The 19,215-nt window shown below is 40.8% G+C and overlaps 1 long non-coding RNA gene across 2 annotated transcripts in view; it reads left to right on the top strand.

Moving 5' to 3' along the window:
* LOC133228120 (uncharacterized) overlaps positions 1–14,024 on the top strand; it is a 63,821-nt gene extending 49,797 nt beyond the window's left edge. For both annotated transcript variants that reach the window (XR_009730074.1, XR_009730076.1), the window contains exons 3-4: positions 5,071–5,237; positions 12,881–14,024. This is a non-coding gene — a long non-coding RNA (uncharacterized LOC133228120). The remainder of the gene's footprint in view (positions 1–5,070; positions 5,238–12,880) is intronic.
* Positions 14,025–19,215: the final 5,191 nt, after the last annotated feature.

Genomic DNA, 19,215 nt, shown 5'->3' with positions numbered 1-19,215 from the left:
CACGGATGATCATTTTTTGCAAAGTGAGTACCCTGTGTAACCACCACACACACCCCAAGAGTCAAAACCGTACCCGCTTCCCAGAACATTCCCTCTTATCCCCTTCTGATCAGTATCGACTCTCCCCCAAAGGTATTAATAACTACTCTTCTGACTTCTATCACTTTCATTATTCAGCGTGTGCGCTTTGGTGTCTTGTTTCTTTCATTCATTGAACATTGTGTTTGTGAGATTCATTCATCTTTGAGAGTTCGGTGGTATTTCGTTTATTTTCACTGCTCCATTGTATTCTGTGTGTCTGTGTGTCGTATATGATTTATTCATTCATTCTGTTATTGATAAACATTTGAATTGTTTCATGTTTTTGACTGGATGAATAATGGTGTTATGAACACTTTTGTACAAGTTTTTTGAGGCACATTGTATGCATTATGATGGGCATATACCAAAGACAGAATTACTGATTAATAGGGACTATTAGATTTAGTAAACATTTTTCAAAATGTTTGAATTTAATTAAAATTAATTAACCCTCCCACCGGTAATGTGTGAGAATTCCAAATGCTCCATAATTTAAACTAAACTAACACTTAGTTTAATGTTTTTAAACATTTCTTGACATTTTTAATGATTCTGGTGTATGTGTACCTTATCTTATTGAAGTCTTAATTTTCATTTCCCTGATGACTAATGATAAGGACCACTTTTTCATGTAGTCTTTGGCCATTTGAATATTCTCTTTTGAGAAGTGCCAGTACAAGTCTTTTGCCTGTTTAAAAAAATTGGGTTCTTTATTTTTGTAAATATGTGTTTGACTTTTTTTTAAAATTAATTAACTGATTTTAATTGGAGGATATTTACTTTACAATATTGTGATAATTTTTGCCATACATCAACATGAACATTTAAAAATAATTTTTTTATGTATTCTGGATACAAGTCCTACACGCACACAACTTATTAATATTTATGTAGCAGATATCTTTTGCTACTCAATGACTTGGCATTGCACCCTCTTAATTGTCTATGTTGAAGAGCTTTAATTCTTAATTTTAGTGAAGTTCAATTTATCAATCATTTCCTTGACGATTGTTGCTTTTAAGAAATCTTTATGTATGCCCAACATCATGCATATATTCTCTTATTTTATATTCTAGAACTTCATCATCCCATGTAGTCATCACTAGCCTCAAGTAGCTACTTAGATTTCTTTTACTAGATTCACTGAGGTGTAGTTGATAAACAATGAACTATACATTCTAAAGAGTAAAATTGGATATGTTTGACTTATGGACACCGTGAAACCATTACCACAATCAAGGTAGTAAACATCAATCGTCCATCAAAGTTTCTTTGTGCCCCTTTGCAATCTCTCCCTCCCAACTTTCTCCCTGTCTTCAGGCAACCACTGATCTGCTTTCTGTAATGATGGATTCATTTGTATTTTCTAGAATTTTATATAAAAAGAATCATACAGCATGTACTCTTTTTGTTTTGGTTCTGCTTCTTTCAGCATAATTATTTTAGAGATTTATCATATTGTTGAGTATATCAATATTTCATTCCTTTTTACTGCTGTGTAATATTCCATTGTATGGATATACTACAATTTATTCATTCATTTATTGAGCGTGTGGGTTGTTTTTAGTTTGGGATTATTATAAATCAAGGTGCTATGAAAACATATTAGTTTTTCTATTGCTGCCTAGTGGCATAAAGTAACAGTTCTATAGACCAGAAGCCCGACAATGGCCTAAAAATCAATGTCAGTAGGGCTGAATTCCTTTCTAAAGACTCTGAGGAGAATCCATTTCCTGGCCTCTTCCAGTCACTAGATTCCTTGGTTGTGACTGTTTCCTCCGTCTTCAGAGGCAGCAGTATTGCTTCCTTCTGACCTTTCGTCTGTTGCTACATCTCTTTCTGACCACAACTAGGAAAGATTCTCTGCTTTTAAGGATTAATGTGATAAGATTGGTCTCACCTAGGTAATCCAGACTAATCTCCTCATCTCAAAGTCAGTAACCCTCCTTACAGAAGTCCTTTTGCTGTGTAAAGCAACATAATCACAGGTTCTAGGGAACGGAGTGTGCACATTTTTGGAGTGCGGGGTGGTGACCTTTATTCGGCCTATTCTGTGATATCCATTTCTTTTGTTTCTCTTAGGTAAATACCTAGGCACAGGTCGGCTGCATCAGGTGGTAGGTGTGTGTTTAACTTTTTAAGAAACCAGAAAGGTGTTTTCCAAAGTTGTCACACTTTACATTTTATTTTTATTATTTTTTTAATATAAATTTATTTATTTTAATTGGGAGGTTAATTACTTTACAATATTGTATTGGTTTTGCCATACATCAACATGAATCCACCACAGGTATACACGTGTTCCCCATCCTGAACCTCCCTCCCTGTACCATCCCTCTGGGTCGTCCCAGTGCACCAGCCCCAAGCATCCAGTATCATGCATCGAACCTGGACTGGCGACTCGTTTCATATATGATATTATACATGTTTCAAAGCCTTTCTCCCAAATCATCCCACCCTCTCCCTCTCCCACAGAGTCCAAAAACTGTTCTATACATCAGTGTCTCTTTTGCTGTCTTGTATACAGGGTTACTGTTACCATCTTTCTAAATTCCATATATATGCGTTAGTATACTCAGTGAACTCCGGGAGTTGGTGATGGACAGGGAGGCCTGGTGTGCTGTGATTCATGGGGTCCCAAAGAGTCGGACACGACTGAGCGACTGATCTGATCTGGTCTGATACTGTATTGGTGTTTTTCTTTCTGGCCTACTTCACTCTGTATAATAGGCTCCAGTTTCATCCACCTCATTAGAACTGATTCAAATGTATTCTTTTTAATGGCTGAGTAATACTCCATTGTGTATATGTACCACAGCTTTCTTATCCATTCATCTGCTGATGGACATCTAGGTTGCTTCCATGTCCTGGCTATTATAAACAGTGCTGCAATGAACAATGGGGTACATATGTCTCTTTCAATTCTGGTTTCCTCGGTGTGTACACTTTACATTTTAGATCAACTGTGTATGAGAATTCTAGTTGCTTCACATACTCACCAAATACTTGGGAGTTTGTCATTTTGATTATAGCCATTTTTGTTGGTGTACAGTATCTCATAGTTTTAATTTGAATTTCCCAAAGGACTAATGACATTGAGCATCTTTTCATGTGCTTACTTGCCATCTGTCTGTCTTCTTTAGTGAAGTGTCTCTTCAAATCTTTTGCCCATTTTAAAGTTCTTTATTTTCTTATTGAGTTTTGGGAGTTAAAAAAATATTCTGGGCTTAGTTCTTTATCAAATATGTAACATGCAAATATTTTCTCTGAGTCCGTGACTTGTCTCTCTATTCTCTTATCAGTGTCTTTTGAAAAGCATAAGATTTAATTTTGACAAAGTACAATTTATCAGTTTGTTCTATTATACATCTGCTTTTGCTGTTGTATCTAAGAAATCTTTAATAACCAAGATCAAGAAGATTTTGTGCTCTAGTTTTTCCTAGAAGTTTCATATTTCTAATTTTCTCATTTAACAAAATATAAATAATAAGAAAACTTTTTTTTACATATTTACTCAATTGGCTACCATTTCTACTGCTCTTCTATTAATGTATAGATCCTTTATTTCTATCTATTATCATTTGCCTATGCTTGAAGGACTTCCTTTTGTGTTTCTTATAATATGGATCTCCTGGTGATGAATTGTGCCAGCTTCTGTATGCCTAAAAATGTCTCTGTTTCACCTTAAGTTTTAAAGATTATTTTTATGGATACAGAGCTCTAGGTTAGCAGTTTTCTTTCTCTTATGTACTTTAAAGATACTGCTCCACTGTTTTCTCATTTTCTTTGTTTTTGGTGAGGAATCTACTGTTGTCCTTTTATTCCTCTACGTTACTTTTTCTCCCTCTGATTCTTCTAAGATTAAGTGTTATCACTGGTTTAAAGCAACTAGACTATGATGGGCTTTGGTGTATTTTTCTCCACATTTCTTTTCTTGTGAGGGTTCATAGGACATTTTGGATTTGTAGTTTTATGGTTTTCAGCAAATTTGGAAACGTCTCAACCATGATTTCTTCAAGTATTTTTTTATCCTTCAGCAATCCCAATGACTCATATAATTAGGCTGCTTGAAATTGTCCCACAGCTTGTTTTTACTGTCTTTATTTGAGAAAATATTTTCTCTGTGCTTTATTTTAGTTTTTATTGTAATACCTTCAAGTTCACTAATCTTTTCTTCTGGAATGGCTGTTCTGCTGTTGATTTCATCTAGTATGTTTTTGAAATTTGCTATGTGTCTTTTAAATATACTTTTCATGCCTCTACTTAACTTTTGGTACATATGGCATATATTAATAGTTACGATAACTATTTTAATATCCATGTCTGCTAATTTTAATTGGTCATTTTATCCTGTCCTTTGCATGCTGCCTGGTAAGTTTTTATTTTATATTAGCATTGTAAATTTTACCCCACTGGGTACTAGATGTTTTTATATTCCTATAAATATTCTTGGGCTTTGTTCTGGGAAGCAGTTATCTGAAAGCAGTAGTATTATGGGATCTTGTTTTTAAGCTTTATTAGGCAGATCAGAGCAGTGTTTAGTTTGGGTTAATGTTTGCTCACTGTTGAGTACTATGAGTACTACGCTTGATGCTCTGTGAACTATCAAGTTTTCCAGTTTGGCTGATGGCAACAGGTGATATTTTCAGCTTTGCATGTGTGTGCTTTATCCTATTCTTTTTGATCCTTTCTTGTGGATATTTTCCTCGCGTTGGGTCCTTTCTTCATACATGTGCTGATTAACTCTCTGTTCAATATTTGAAGGGACCGGACTTCCCTGGTGGCTCAGGTGGTAAAGCGTCTGCCTACAATGTGGGAGACCCAGGTTCAATCCCTGGGTCAGGAAGATCCCCTGGAGAATGAAATGGCAACCCACTCCAGTATTCTTGCCTGGAGAATCCCATGGACAGAAGAGCCTGGTAGGCTACAGTCCATGGGGTCACAAAGAGTTGGACACGACTGAGCAACTTTCTCTCTTTCTTTCTGCAGATCTACAGATTCTCTCTGTGTGAAGCTATCTTTTTTTTCCCTGATACTCTTTTCTCTACTCCAGTAACCTTGGCTTCCTTGGACTTTTAACTCCATCTCCTCAACTCTGGAGGTCTTCTGGGCTCTTCCTGAATCTCCTTTCCTTGAACTATGGAAAATCTCTCAAGGTAGTATATTGAGGCAATCATAGGACTCACCTTGTTTGTTTCCCTTTTCTCAAGGATCATTCTTCTTTGTTGCTTGATGTATCTTAAAATATAGTATTTTATTTTTTTTGACTATTGTTCAAATTATTCAGGTAGAAATGTAAATATAGTTTTCCAGTTCATCTATGCTAAAAGCAACAGTCTTTGTGACAGTTTAAATTTGAATTATTTGATATGAATAACATTTTAAAAATTCAGTTTTCAAGCATTTTAATAGACACATTTCAAGTGTTCAAAAGTCATATGTGATTAAAAGCTACAATATTGGATGGTGCAAATGTAAAACATTTTCATCATTATAGAAAGTCTAATTGGACAACTCTGTTATAAAAACATAATATTTTAATTTTACAAAAATCCAATATGGATATCCAGTGTATCATTTTTTCTTGACCTTTGCATTTCCACTAGATTTTTAGAAATAGTTATCAATTTACAGAAAAAGAGCATGTTGAGATATGTTTGGAATTGCATTGAATCTATCAATTGAGAAAGAATTGACATCTTTAAAACCTGGAATTTTCCCATCTATGAATGTGGTTTATTCCTTTATGTAAGTTTTTTGTAATCTCTCCCAGTGTTAATGTTTCACGGTTGTCTGGATAAAGATCATAGATACTTTCTATTAGATTTATTCTTAGGTATTTAATATTTTAGTTGCTTTCATAAATAGTAAAATTTTAAATTCCATTTTCTAATATTTTGTTTCTAATATATGGAAATGCAATCCATTTTGCATACTGACCTTTGATTGGTGACTTTGATGAAATCAATTATTTGTTTGAATATTTTATCTATCTTTTATTTTTGGAATTCTATGTAGCCAATTTTTATGTATCTATGAATAATTTAATACCTTATTTTCAAAAATTTTATATTTTATATTTCTCTTTCTTGATTTATTATATCAACTAAGATCTCTAGAAATCTATTCTTAAACAGTAGCGGTGGACATTCTCAGGGTAAAAACTTTAAATATTTCACCATTAAAGTATAATGCATGATATATTGTATTTGGGTGATAGATACCCTTTGGGTTGAATTTTTTCTTAGGATAAGCTTACTTGGTTTTATTAAGATTACGCTGATTTTATACAATGAACTTGAAAATGTTGGTGTAATTGTATGTCTTTTTAAAATATTTGGAAAAATTTATAAAGTTATCTGGGCCTGGAATTTTGTGAGTTTAAGTTATGAATTCAATTTATGAAATAGAGATAAACTTTCAGATTCTAAAATCCGTCCTTGTGTCTGTTTTGCTAAATTGTGTTTTTGAATTAATTTGTCTGTTTGTTTAAATTTTCTTCCTCATAGTTTCTTTGTGTCTAATTTGCTGTAATTTTTCTAGCTTCTTGAGCCGAATGCTTTAGATAATTGATTTTCAGCCTTCATTGTTTTCTAGTATGTGGATTTAAACTATAAATTTCCCTCTTAGCCAAGCTTTTGTTGTGTTTTACAAGCTTTAATAATTTTGTATTTTTTATCTTTCCTTTCCAAATATTTTTTGATTTTCATTTTGATTCCTTCTTTCACCTGTGGACTGTTGATAATTTTTTTTCATTATTTCCCTCTGTGTGTCTATCTCCATATTTTCTGCTAATCTATTTTCCAGTTGAATAATCTCTTCTGATGTAGTAATATGCTGTTAAATCAATCTCTTTACTCCATGATATCCAAAATTGCATTTTTTTCTTGTTAGACATTACATTTGATTCTTTTAAATGTAATTCACTGATGAAATTTCCATCTTATCACACATTTTCTTAAACCCATTAATCATAATCATTTTAAGTTCCATATGTGATGATTCAAATAAATGAATCATCTGTTGGTATTTCTATTGTCTATTTTTCTCTATATGTTTAATCATTTGGTCCTATCTTCTGATATGCTTTATAATTTTTAATTAAATGCTGGACATTGTTTTTTAAAAATTTTAGAGATCTTGATGATATTATTTACCTCTGGAGAAGATTTATTTGTTTGGCCAGCAACTAGACTAAGCACAGATTACTTTGATTAAATCACACGTTGAGACAGTTTAAAGACGGTTTTGGATTATATGTGGACTCTCTGTGAGCTGCTTAATTTCTGTTTTTTCTTTCTGGTGTCTCAACTAAAAGTTTGGTGTGTAATTGAGAATACTTCTCCTTCATGGGCCATTGTTTAATTTGAGTCTCTGCACTCAATACAACTGATAATTTTGTTTGTTTGTTTAACATTTGTAGCTTCTTGGCAGCTATTTCTACCTGATTTCATCCTTTCATTCAGCACAGCTTAGGATTAAGCAAAGAGTTCAAGAGCAAGAACTGTACAGAATTGTAAGCTTATCTTGCTGAGGATTTTTTTTTTTTTTTAATAGGATCTGGGTTTCTTAAGCAATAACCACCTTGATATCCTTGAATTCCAGCTTTTGTCTTCCCAACCCTGGGACGATCAAATGGTCTAGATCTCTGCTTGGGGAAATGAGAGAAAGAGAATAAGCAAATAAGCCAAATAAGTGATATAAGCTATTGATTAACGAGACATTATCGAAAGGGGCTTCCACTGCACAAACCCTACTTCAGCAGCGTCCATATCTTGCTCACAGTACTGTGTTGCTTTAGTTATAATGACACACCTTCTGTTGTTTGTGGTTTATGAGAGAATTGCTTTCCATAGGAATGCGTTTACTTATATGCATAATCAGATATATTGCACTGCAGGGGAGATGGGAAAATCTTTAGTTCTTTTGTGACGTTGTCACTTCCCATCATCCTTCTCCCAACTCCTGCCAGCTCAAGAATCCCAGTCATAGTTGGCAGAAACACTTCAAGAAGAATTGTAATAGCAACTGAACATCCTATGTGTCAGGCAGAGTGTTAGGTGCAGGAGACTTGAAGACAGGCCACAACAAATATAACAAAATTCACAAACAGACCTAAGAGAGTAAAGGGAAGGGGGAGGTGGGTGTGAGGACGGCTGTGGGGATGTGTCTCTTCTCCTACAGTGTAAGAAGATTCTATTTGCTCGCAACTCAGTTCTTTCTAAGCTAAACTTTCTAGGCTAAAGAACTAAAGAGTTCTTGGGAGGTGCTGTGTTCGAGCTGTAAAATGTCAATAGCAAAAGGTAACTACCTTACAAATACTATTTATTAAACTGGGGTAAATCACTATAGAGAGGGCTTCCCTTGTGGCTCAGCTGGTAAAGAATCCGCCTGCAATGCAGGAGACCTGGGTTTGATCCCTGGGTTGGGAAGATACCCTGGAGAAGGGAAAGGCTCCCCACTCCAGTATTCTGGCCTGGAGAACTCCATGCACTGTGTAGTCCACAGGGTGGCAAAGGGTTGGACACGACTGAATGACTTTCACTTTCGCTATAGGGATCCCTAGAATTGGTGCAAAACCAATATTGTACATGAAGGTTTTATTCAGTCCTAACTGCGTAGTGGTTTTTATAACAAAGAAAAGATCTGGATGCTGCCTGTTTATACGGAAGCCAGAGAAGGTGGATAAGATAGCAGAGGGATAAAGAAGCCCCCTGGTTAGTCATCATATGATATTTCCATCAAGCGTGTAGTGAGTGTAAGGCACAATGAGACATGAAGAAATGATTGAGGCGCCCATGGTATGTCTGGGTGCCTCCCACAGCTGTGCAGGTGGTCCTTCGTTAGGGGAGGGGCTGGGTGGCACATCTCATATCTTCTGTAGGAAGTAACAGGAGGAGTCTTTAGGGTGGGGGAGGAAGCCATGCAAACAAATGACAGCAATACCTGACGAATGGTGGCAAGTCGTCGTGGAGCTCCATACCCCATAGCACTTCGGTTTGTGGGTTTTGCACAAACCTAGCCCAATCAAGAGGAAGAGGCTGGGAAAACTTGATGGAAGAGGTGAGATTTGACCCGTCCCTGTCAGGACGGATAAGACAGGCTCCCTGTAGGGTCTGTCATGGATGGAATGTGTTTGCAGATAATAGTGATGAAGGGACTAACATTTACCTAGATCTTATTCTAGGTCAGTCCCCGTGCTGAGGGCTTCCCACGCGTTATCCCAGTTAAGCCTCAGAACCATCATCTGTGGTATAGAAAACTGGCGTCCCTATTTATACAGAGGGGGATGCGCAGGCTCTGAGAGTGGATTCGGAGCAGCAGAACTGGGGGAGACTCTGATGAATTTCAGGGGCTTTCTAGAGGAGGCAAGGCGGTGGGCGAGGGTGCAGGCAGGCGCCCAGCAGGCTCAAACTGGCTGCCAAGCTCCAGGGACGGGCTCTCCAGAGAGAGAATGAGACTAGCCTGTGCTTTACTGGGAAAACAAAACACTCAGCACAGGAATCCGAGGTTGTGGAGGAAGCCATACCCTGGTTACTGGGCCCACACTGTCTCCTGGGCAGGGGTACTGGAAAGCGACAGGAGGCAGATTTTGCTGCAGGCTGACGGCTAAGGAGCCTGTTTCTGGCTTCCAGCGCCCGGTAGCCCTTCGCATTCACGGCACACAAAGCCCTCCCAAGCCTTTCCTAATGGGAGGCGTTATCTCCATTTTCCAGGCTGAGAAGCCCTGCGCAGAGGGGCAGCTGGCCCCTTCCACCCCCGCGCCTCCTCCACCCTTGGCGGGCGGAGGGTGAGTCAGCGGTGGGGGCGCAAATGCCGTCCAGGTCTTCTGCTTCCAAGCCCGAGCTTTATCTCCCAGACCGTGCTGTCTCTTGGAGCCTTCTGGAGAGGCCCCTGCTGTGGAAATGAGCATCCGTCCAGACTTTGGAGCCTGGCCTTCAAGGGCCTGAGTGACTTTCCACCCGGCTTCCAGACCCCCACCATGCCTCATGCCTCCCCCTCAGGGGTCTACACGCTGCCAAGGGAACCTGCAAGCCATTTCCAGGCAGGCCTTTGCCCACATCCCAGATATCCCTTTTCTCCCTATTTATTTTCTTTCTTTATATGCATCTTGGACAATACATGGGGTGATTTTCTTGTATACTCATGTATTTGGTATATAATATTTGTCCTCTCTAAAACCTCTTCGTTCCTTCATTTGCTCCTAGATCTGTCCTTTGACATACATTTATTGAGCTCCGACTATGTGCTGAGCACTGCGCTAGACAGTTGGGGAAATAAGAATTTGTAAGGACGGACCAAGCATTTCTCTAGAACATGCAAAATCCAGAGGACGGTCAAGGATCAAAATGTTGAGAGACCTCTTCTTCTGTAGCTCGGGCTCGTTAGATGACCTGCAGGATCTAGTGCCCACCAGCACCCTTGCTCTGGACCTAGATGGAGGTGGTGGGCCTTGTAATGCATCCTCTTCTGTATTCCCTGTAGCCTCCTGGCTTCCTGGGCATGGAGAGATGGCCAAACCCTCCTACCAGATCAGGGGCTAGGCACGCTGACTCAGGAGTGCAGTGACTGGGCTTTTCAGAGCTGTTTCTCACCAGCACACATTAGAGTTTCTCTTCTGCAGCCAGCCTTGGTTCTGGGCAGTAAGGCTGAGTTTCTGAATGACACTGTGTCCTCTAACCCAAAGTAGATACTCCTGTGCAGTCAGGGTCAGCCAGGGCCGTGGCCAGCACCACATCTCACTGTAGCCCCGGGCAGCTTCTGTGGGCAGTGCCAGGGTTTCCTGCCTTGCCAGTGCCTCTCTTGGTGACTGCCTTCTCTCTTGGAATGCATGAACAGAGCAGGTAAAAACATGGGATTCAAATCAGACCCATTAGTTCTGAGGCCTAGCTCTGCCACCGATTGGCTGTGAGATGTTTGGTAAATTCACTCAACTGTAAAAATTGTGACTCTATGGACTATAGCCTGCCAGGCTCCTCTGTGCATGGGATTCTCTAGGAAAGAAAACTGGAGTGGGTTGCCATGCCCTTCTGCAGGGGGTCTTCCCAACCCAGGGCTCAAACTCACGCTTCTTAAGTCTCCTGCATTGGAAGGTAGGTTCTTTACCACTAGCACCACCTGGAAGCCCCTTGCAACTGTAAAAACTATGTCTCCCTGTATCAGTCAAGGTTCTGCCAAGAAAGAGAATCAAGTAGGAAATAAAGACTTATGTTAAAGAATTGGCTAATGCAATTTTTAAAGAAATTAGAATAAAGTGGCTGACTATTTTAAAGAACTGGCTGACACGGTTGTGGGTTGTGGAACTGGCAAGTCCAAAATCTATGGGGCAGATCAGCAGGCTGAAAACAGTAGTCAGGAGCTGATGTTGTAGTCTTAAGGCAGAATTTCTTCTTTGGGGAAACTTAGTGTTTACATCTAAGGCCTTCGACTGATTGGGTGAGGCCCACCCACATTCTCAAGAGTGATCTTCACTTAAAGTCAACTGGTTGTAGCTATGAACTACATCTACAAAATACCTTCACAGAGACACCAAGGTTAATGCTTGATTAATAACTGAGCACTACAGTCTAGCCAATTGACCCAGTAAACTGACCCTCTCACTCTCTCATTGGAGAGTGATGAAGATTAAGTAAAATAATGTATGCAAAGTGCTAAGCATAGAACCTGGTTGTGTTAAGTATCTCCTTGCTACTGATATTGTTAGTATAGTTGTTGGTTTTTATTTTCTACTTATTTTTTGTCTGTTGCTGATTCAATGAAGCCTTTGTTCCATTCCAAGGTATTTGCTGCTCTGACACATCCCATCTAAGAGCAGGGTGTGTGCTGTGGGAACTCAGAGGTGGGAGTGTACCAATTTTAGGCTCCTGGAGAAAAGCATATGACTGGCTTATACACAGCTCAGAGGAAATGCACAATAGATACCAAGAAATAAACGGACAAAAGAGGACAACGTCCTGATAAGCATGGCTGTCTGATGTATGTATAGTACAAGCTTCATATGTACTTTAACATTTTGGTAACCATATTTAAAAATGAAAGAGATAAGAATATCCAAAATATTATTTCAAAATATAATCCATATAAAAATTATTAGATATTTAGCATTCTTTTTTACATACAAAATCTTCAAAATCCAGCATGTATATTATACTTATGGCACATCTCCATTTGGATTGGTCATATTTCAAGTGCTCAGTAGGCACTGGTGTGGCTGGTGGGTACTGTACTGCATGGCATAGGCTTAGAGGAATATCTTTCCAAGTTTAGTTCCTGAATAATTGCATCCTAATCACTGGGGCTGGTTTATGGAGTGGACAGCATGTTGATAACGGGCTGTACTCTAGAACAAACTCAACACAATTCACCAACCTGTGCCTGCCTGTTCATGGACTGTTTATGATCAATCCTTACCAAAATAAGAACAGAAAGTGACAGCAAGCATTCAGAAGATTTCATAACAATTTAACAGAGTAGTTTTACATCCATTTAATCTAATAATAAAAAAATTAGGGATTGGATTATGTCTTATTTAAAATTAAAATTTTCTATTCATTCCTTCACATTGCATTTTATAAAAATCTCTCTCTCTCTCTGATGAAGTGGAAATAAGTAAAACCTGGCCCCTCACCAGAGAGAGTTTGAGAAGCATTGCCTCTGGGGTAGATGTTGGAAATTTAGGTTTTTAACATACCCTCTGATGATTCCTAGACGCACACAAGTTTGAACCTTCTGAAATTAGACCAAAATCTCCAAGAAGTGTAGACCTAATTTCCTTTTTATTTTATTTTTTTCCCTTCAGATTCTTGTGTCCAGAAGCAGGCCTTCAGGCCTGGGTGGTTCCTCATAACAAGGGCAGCTCTGCATACTTCAAAGACACTGTCCTAGTGCCAGCGGGGAGCCCTGTCTCGCTCTGACGTCCTCCACACCAGCCAGAACACCAGGCCCACAGAGTCCTGCTTCTTCTTGAGACTCTTTGTGAGTCCTCTAGGATCCTGGGATTTTCAAGGTTTTCTCTGATCCTCCACACAGAGAATACGACTTTTCAATCTCCATCTCTTGGAGCAGACAGGCAATCTGTTAAAAAAAAAAAAAAAAAGAGAAAAAAATCTCTAGACCCAAAGGAACTCTATTTTTTCTTGTCCTTGCTCAAAGCTTTCATAGCACATCTTGAGTTTTCAAAGGCAGTGCGTGTATTGATTTTTTGTCCCTGACCCCCAGGGTTCATTGCTGCTGTGTTTTGGGCTATGGCTCCCTATAGAAATCCCAGTGGCCTCCACTAGGGAAGTCTTGGTGATTGGATGATATTGGAAGCAGTTTCCTTATATAAACCATCACAGATACCCTTTGTAATTTGTCATCTTCTCTTTCTGTGAGGCTCTCCTCACAGGATCTTTCCTGTGTGGCTTAAAACTTTCAAATCAGCCTTCAGGCCAGAATTTCTGCAAGGAAATGGAAGCTTTTTACCTCTTGCTCAGTTTCCAGTGAAGATGTTTTAGGTTCTGGCTCCCATCCCACCAGCCCTATCCTCACCTAGAGATAAACATCATCTATTCCCACAAAATCTCAATATACTACTGTATTTATTTTCTAGGGTGGTAAGAATATCATAGCACAGACTAAGTGGCTTAAGCAACAGAAGTTTATTTCTCACAGTTGTAGAGGCTGGAAGTCCAAGGTCAAGGTATTGGCAGGGTGGATTTTGGGCTATAGCTCCCTACAGAAATCCCAGTGGCCTCCACTAGAGAAGTCTTGGTGATTGGATGATATTGGCAGCAGTTTCCTTATATAAGCCATCACAGATATCTGTTGTAATTTGTCATCTTCTCGAGGCCCCTCTCCTTGGCTTGCAGATGGCCACCTTCCAGATGTGGCCCTTCCTGTTCTCTCCTCTGTGCAAATGCCTCCCCAGTGTCTCTTCCTGTTCTTTGGATTAGGTCCCCACACTTAGGACCTTATTTAACTTTAATGACCTCATTAAAGGCTTTATCTCCAAATAGCATCACATTGGGCTTCAACATATGTGTTCTGGGGAGAAGCATAGATTAATCTACAGTAACTACTAAGTTGGTATCTGCTCATGGCCCGATTTTCTCTTGGATTCTGGGGTTCTTGTACCTGATGGTGTTCTCTGCCTCTGTAACAATATTTGCTTCCCGCCCCATCACCCCCCAAAGGCTGTCCCCACACTGAGTAGGGGACTGTGTGACTAGGGTCTTCTGCTGCCAAAGCTGTGTTAGATTCTGCCTGGGGTGCCACATCTGGCTCTCAGAAGAGTGTTACGTGGTCAGCAGAGAATTCCATCAGAGACTGCTCTCCAGCCCCTATCTTTAGAAATGATTTCAGGCTTCACATAACGACCTGATTTTTGTGTGCATGGCAGCCATCCCCTCCTCTCCCATGAAGACCTGTCTTCTCTTCACTGCTCCAAATTCAGAGGGAAAACAGAAACTAGTTACCTTAATCTGTGCAGCCATTAGCATTCCTTATCTTTCCATTAGAAGAGGGCATCTTCCTCTCTCTCCTTGTCCAGTCTATTTAATGGCAGGAACCCAGGGCTGTTTCTACTTTCTTTGCAGCCATCGAATAAGAGAGTGCAAGACAGATGGATCTAAGTCTTTAATGACCCTTATTACTTGATAAGAGAAGAATCACAAAGCTTTTGTCTGTGACGCTTTGTGAATCCACTGATTCATTGATTTATTCCTCAAACAATTATTGAGCGCCATCACTACATGTGCTAGGGTCGATGGGTAATGGAAATAGAACACATCTTTCCTTCGCTCCAAGAATGTGTGGTCTGGGAATGGAAATGGTCTGGGAATGGAAAAGCAGGTGATTGCAACATGGTGTGGGAGGGGCGGCGATGAGGGCAAACTGCCTGACACTGAACACAGGGTGGGACCCACGGCCCCACTGGAAGATTCAGGAAAGGCTTCCTAAAGGACAGGAAGACTTCGCTGAACATTCAAAGAATAGTAGGAGTCAGCCTTGTGCCAGAGGGTGAGGTAGGAAAAAGAGAGCGGGAAGGACATTTTGAGTAAAGATAATAGCATACGGGCTTCCCTGTAGCTCAGACGGTAATGAATCTGCCTGTAGTGCAGGAGACCCGGGTTTGATCCCCGGCTTGAGAAGATTCCCTGGAGAAGGGAATGGCAACCCACTCCAGTATTCTTGCCTGGAGAATTCCATGGACAGAGGAACCTGGCGGGCTACAGTCCACGGGGTTGCAAAGAGTTGGACATGACTGAGCCACAAAGGTGCGTCTAGTCAAGGCTGTGGTTTTTCCAGTGGTCATGTATGGATGTGCGAGTTGGACTATAAAGAAAGCTGAGTGTCGAAGAATTGATGCTTTTGAACTGTGGTGTTGGAGAAGACTCTTGAGAGTCCCTTGGACTGCAAGGAGATCCAACCAGTCCAACCTAAAGGAGATCAGTCCTGGGTATTCATTGGAAGGACTGATGTTGAAGCTGAAACTCCAATACTTTGGCCACCTGATGCGAAGAACTGACTCATTTGATAATACCCTGATGTTGGGAAAGACTGAGGGCAGGAGGAGAAGGGGATGACAAAGGATGAGATGGTTGGATGGCATCATTGACTCAATGGACATGGGTTTGGGTGAACTCGGGGAGTTGGTGATGGACAGGGAGGCCTGGCATGCTGCAGTTCATGGGGTCACAAGAGTTGGATGTGACTGAGCGACTGAATTGAATTGAACTGAGCAACTAATGTGAACCGTGAACTTCCAGATGTTCAAGCTGGTTTTAGAAAAGGCAGAGGAACCAGAGATCAAATTGCAAACATCTGCTGGATCATGGAAAAAGCAAGAGAGTTCCAGAAAAACATCTATTTCTCCTTCATTGACTATGCCAAAGCCTTTGACTGTGTGCATCACAATAAACTGTGGAAAATTCTGAAAGAGATGGGAATACCAGACCACCTGACCTGCCTCTTGAGAAGCCTATATGCAGGTCAGGAAGCAACAGTTAAAACTGGACATGGAACAACAGACTGGTTCCAAATAGGAAAAAGAGTATGTCAAGGCCGTATATTGTCACCCTGCTTATTTAACTTCTATGCAGAGTACATCATGAGAAACGCTGGACTGGAAGAAACACAAGCTGGAATCAAGATTGCTGGGAGAAATATCAATAACCTCAGATATGCAGATAACACCACCTTTATGGCAGAAAGTGAAGAAGAACTAAAAAGCCTCTTGATGAAAGTGAAAGAGGAGAGTGAAAAAGTTGGCTTAAAGCTCAATATTCAGGAAACTAAGATCATGGCATCTGGTCCCATCACTTCATGGGAAATAGATGGGGAAACAGTGGAAACAGTGTCAGACTTTATTTTTTTGGGCTCCAAAATCACTGCAGATTGTGATTGCAGCCATGAAATTAAAAGATGCTTGCTCCTTGGAAGGAAAGTTATGACCAACCTAGATAGCATATTGAAAAGCAGAGACATTACTTTGCCAACAAAGGTCCGTCTAGTCAAGGCTATGGTTTTTCCTGTGGTCATGTATGGATGTGAGAGTTGGACTGTGAAGAAGGCTGAGCGCCAAAGAATTGATGCTTTTGAACTGTGGTGTTGGAGAATACTCTTGAGAGTCCCTTGGACTGCAAGGAGATCCAACCAGTCCACTCTGAAGGAGATGAGTCCTGGGTGTTCTTTGGAAGCAATGATGCTAAAGCTGAAACTCCAGTACTTTGGCCACCTCATGCGAAGAGCTGACTCATTGGAAAAGACTCTGATGCTGGGAGGGATTGGGGGCAGGAGGAGAAGGGGATGACAGAGGATGAGATGGCTGGATGGCATCACCGACTTCATGGACGTGAGTTTGAGTAAACTCCGGGAGATGGTGATGGACAGGGAGGCCTGGCGTGCTGTGATTCATGGGGTCGCAAAGAGTCGGACACGACTGAGCGACTGAACTGAACTGAACTGAACTGAGCAGCTAACACTATCAACAGCATATGAAGAGTTGAAGATGGGAGAAATAGGGCAGCAGCTGAGGAAATAAGTAAATACTACACATGGTTTCTGGGGGGCCAGTAGTTAGAGTGTAAGGATGGCTCTTCCTATAGTCTGCAGGTTGGGGAGTCTGTGTGTGCGTGTGTGTGGGAGTGTGCATAGTAAAGGGAAGGCCCTAAAATGAAAATGGCATTGCACTAGCTCTCTTCCTACCTTTCTGACCAAATGTTCTAGAACTCCTTCTTGGGCTTTCTCTGACCCTCTTTCTTCCCTCATGTGTCAGCCACAACATCTCAGCCCTTGCATCCCCGTTTTCTACCGAAACAGATGTTACAGAGAGCGGTCCTCTCTCTAAGCCCCACCTTCTGCTTCTCTGTAGCTAGCTGAGGCCACATCCCACAGTCCTGTCTTCTGTCCAGGGCTCTGGGCTGGCATTGCCTATCGGCTGCTAAACATGCCCGCCACCAGCTAGTGTAGGGTGACCATGCATCCTGCCTTTCCTCCTTGGTCCTGGTTATGTGTTTTGCTGTGGGCCATTATTATTTCTGGCTGCTCTGGGTCATCACTGCTCTAGTGGCAGTGAACGGGGCCTACTCCCTAGTTGCGGTGCACAGGCTTCTCATGCCTTTCTTGTTGTGGAGCACAAGCTTTACTGTGCAGGCTTCAGTAGCTGTGGTGCATGGGCTTATTCGCCCCACGGCATGTGGAATTTTCCTGGACCAGGGATTGAATCGTGTCCCCTGCACTGGCAGTCGGATTCTCATCCACTGTGCCACCAGGGAATTCTGTGGGTGATTATTATCAGTGCCCTCCTGTTCACTCTCAAAGTGTCCCAGATTCGACCATAAATTATCTGGTTATGAAACAGGAGGGAAGGGGGCAGGACACGACCTTTAAAAGAATGACAGACATAGGACACAACAAAAACTGCTTGAAATCAACCAGGTCCACGATGGTGGAAGATTCCGCTTCCAGGGCACCTTAAGCCTCCTTAAGCTCATTGCAGTACATTAACATGCTATAGGACATACCCACCAGTGCCAAGACAGTTGTGAGGCCAACCATGAAAGGTCAAAAGTGGGCAGTGGCCCAATTCCTGGAACTCTCCCCCACCTTCCCTGAAATAATTGAAATAATCCTCCAACTCACTAGCCAATAAAATTACCCAGCCCATAAAAACTAATCACCCCATATTTTGGGGTCTCTCACCTTCTGACATGGCCTACAGTCCGGCTGTAAAGTGTGTTTCTTTCTAAATAAATCCACTCCTCACCTATCACTTTGTTTCTCATTGATTTTGTTCTGTGAGGAGACATCAAGAACGTGGGCTTCATTAAGTCCTGAGGCCAGACTTGTGTTCAAGTCCCAGTCCGGGCTGTGTGGTCTCAGCTACCTTACACATATTTTGCTAACTCTAAAACCCTCTATCCCTTCTGACACCAAGATCTCTTCTGATTTCTTAGTTTCTGGTGGTTGGTACCAGGAGGGTCTATGGACCCTTTTCCTTTACTCTGCTATAACCATGGTCCAGAATCTTGCAGACTCAGGCCCTCTTCCCACTCCCCACATATGGTTTGAACTATCTATTTCAAACACAAGTTTCACTCATTTACACACAGTTTGAACTCCTCTAGTGGTCTTCCAGTATTTTTAAGATGGCATCTTTACTTCAACTGAAAGTTTTAATTTGCTGTATTTGGCCTAACTTTACTATTTTAACATTTTAAAAAATTACTTCCTGTTACTCTGCATCAGCCAGATCATTCTACTGACTGACCTTGAGATTACAAGGATATTTTGACTTCTATATCCTAGCTCATGCTATGTTCTCTTTTATTCAATGTTCTTTGACTTCTTTTCTAAATATTATCCAAACTTCTAGGCCTAGATTGATTCCATCTCCTCCAGGGAGCTAACTCTAAACCCTCAAGCCTTGATGGGTCAGATGCTCTGTGTCTCTTCTGCTTACTTTTTCTGGGTCTTTGGATCCCCTGTTCTGCACTGCTTAGCAGAGTGTAGATGTCCTTGTTCATGCTGCTTGAGCAAATGGAATATTGATTGACTTGAGGTCTTGAAAAGACATTTCTTTGTCAAACTCATATTTTGCCAAAGGCTGGATACTTGCAGCTAGCACTGTCATAGATTCATAATAGGATTTCC

The sequence above is a fragment of the Bos javanicus genome, chromosome 16, assembly GCF_032452875.1.
Source record: "Bos javanicus breed banteng chromosome 16, ARS-OSU_banteng_1.0, whole genome shotgun sequence".
Lineage (NCBI taxonomy): Eukaryota > Metazoa > Chordata > Mammalia > Artiodactyla > Bovidae > Bos > Bos javanicus.
This window is presented reverse-complemented; position numbering and strand designations above follow the sequence as displayed.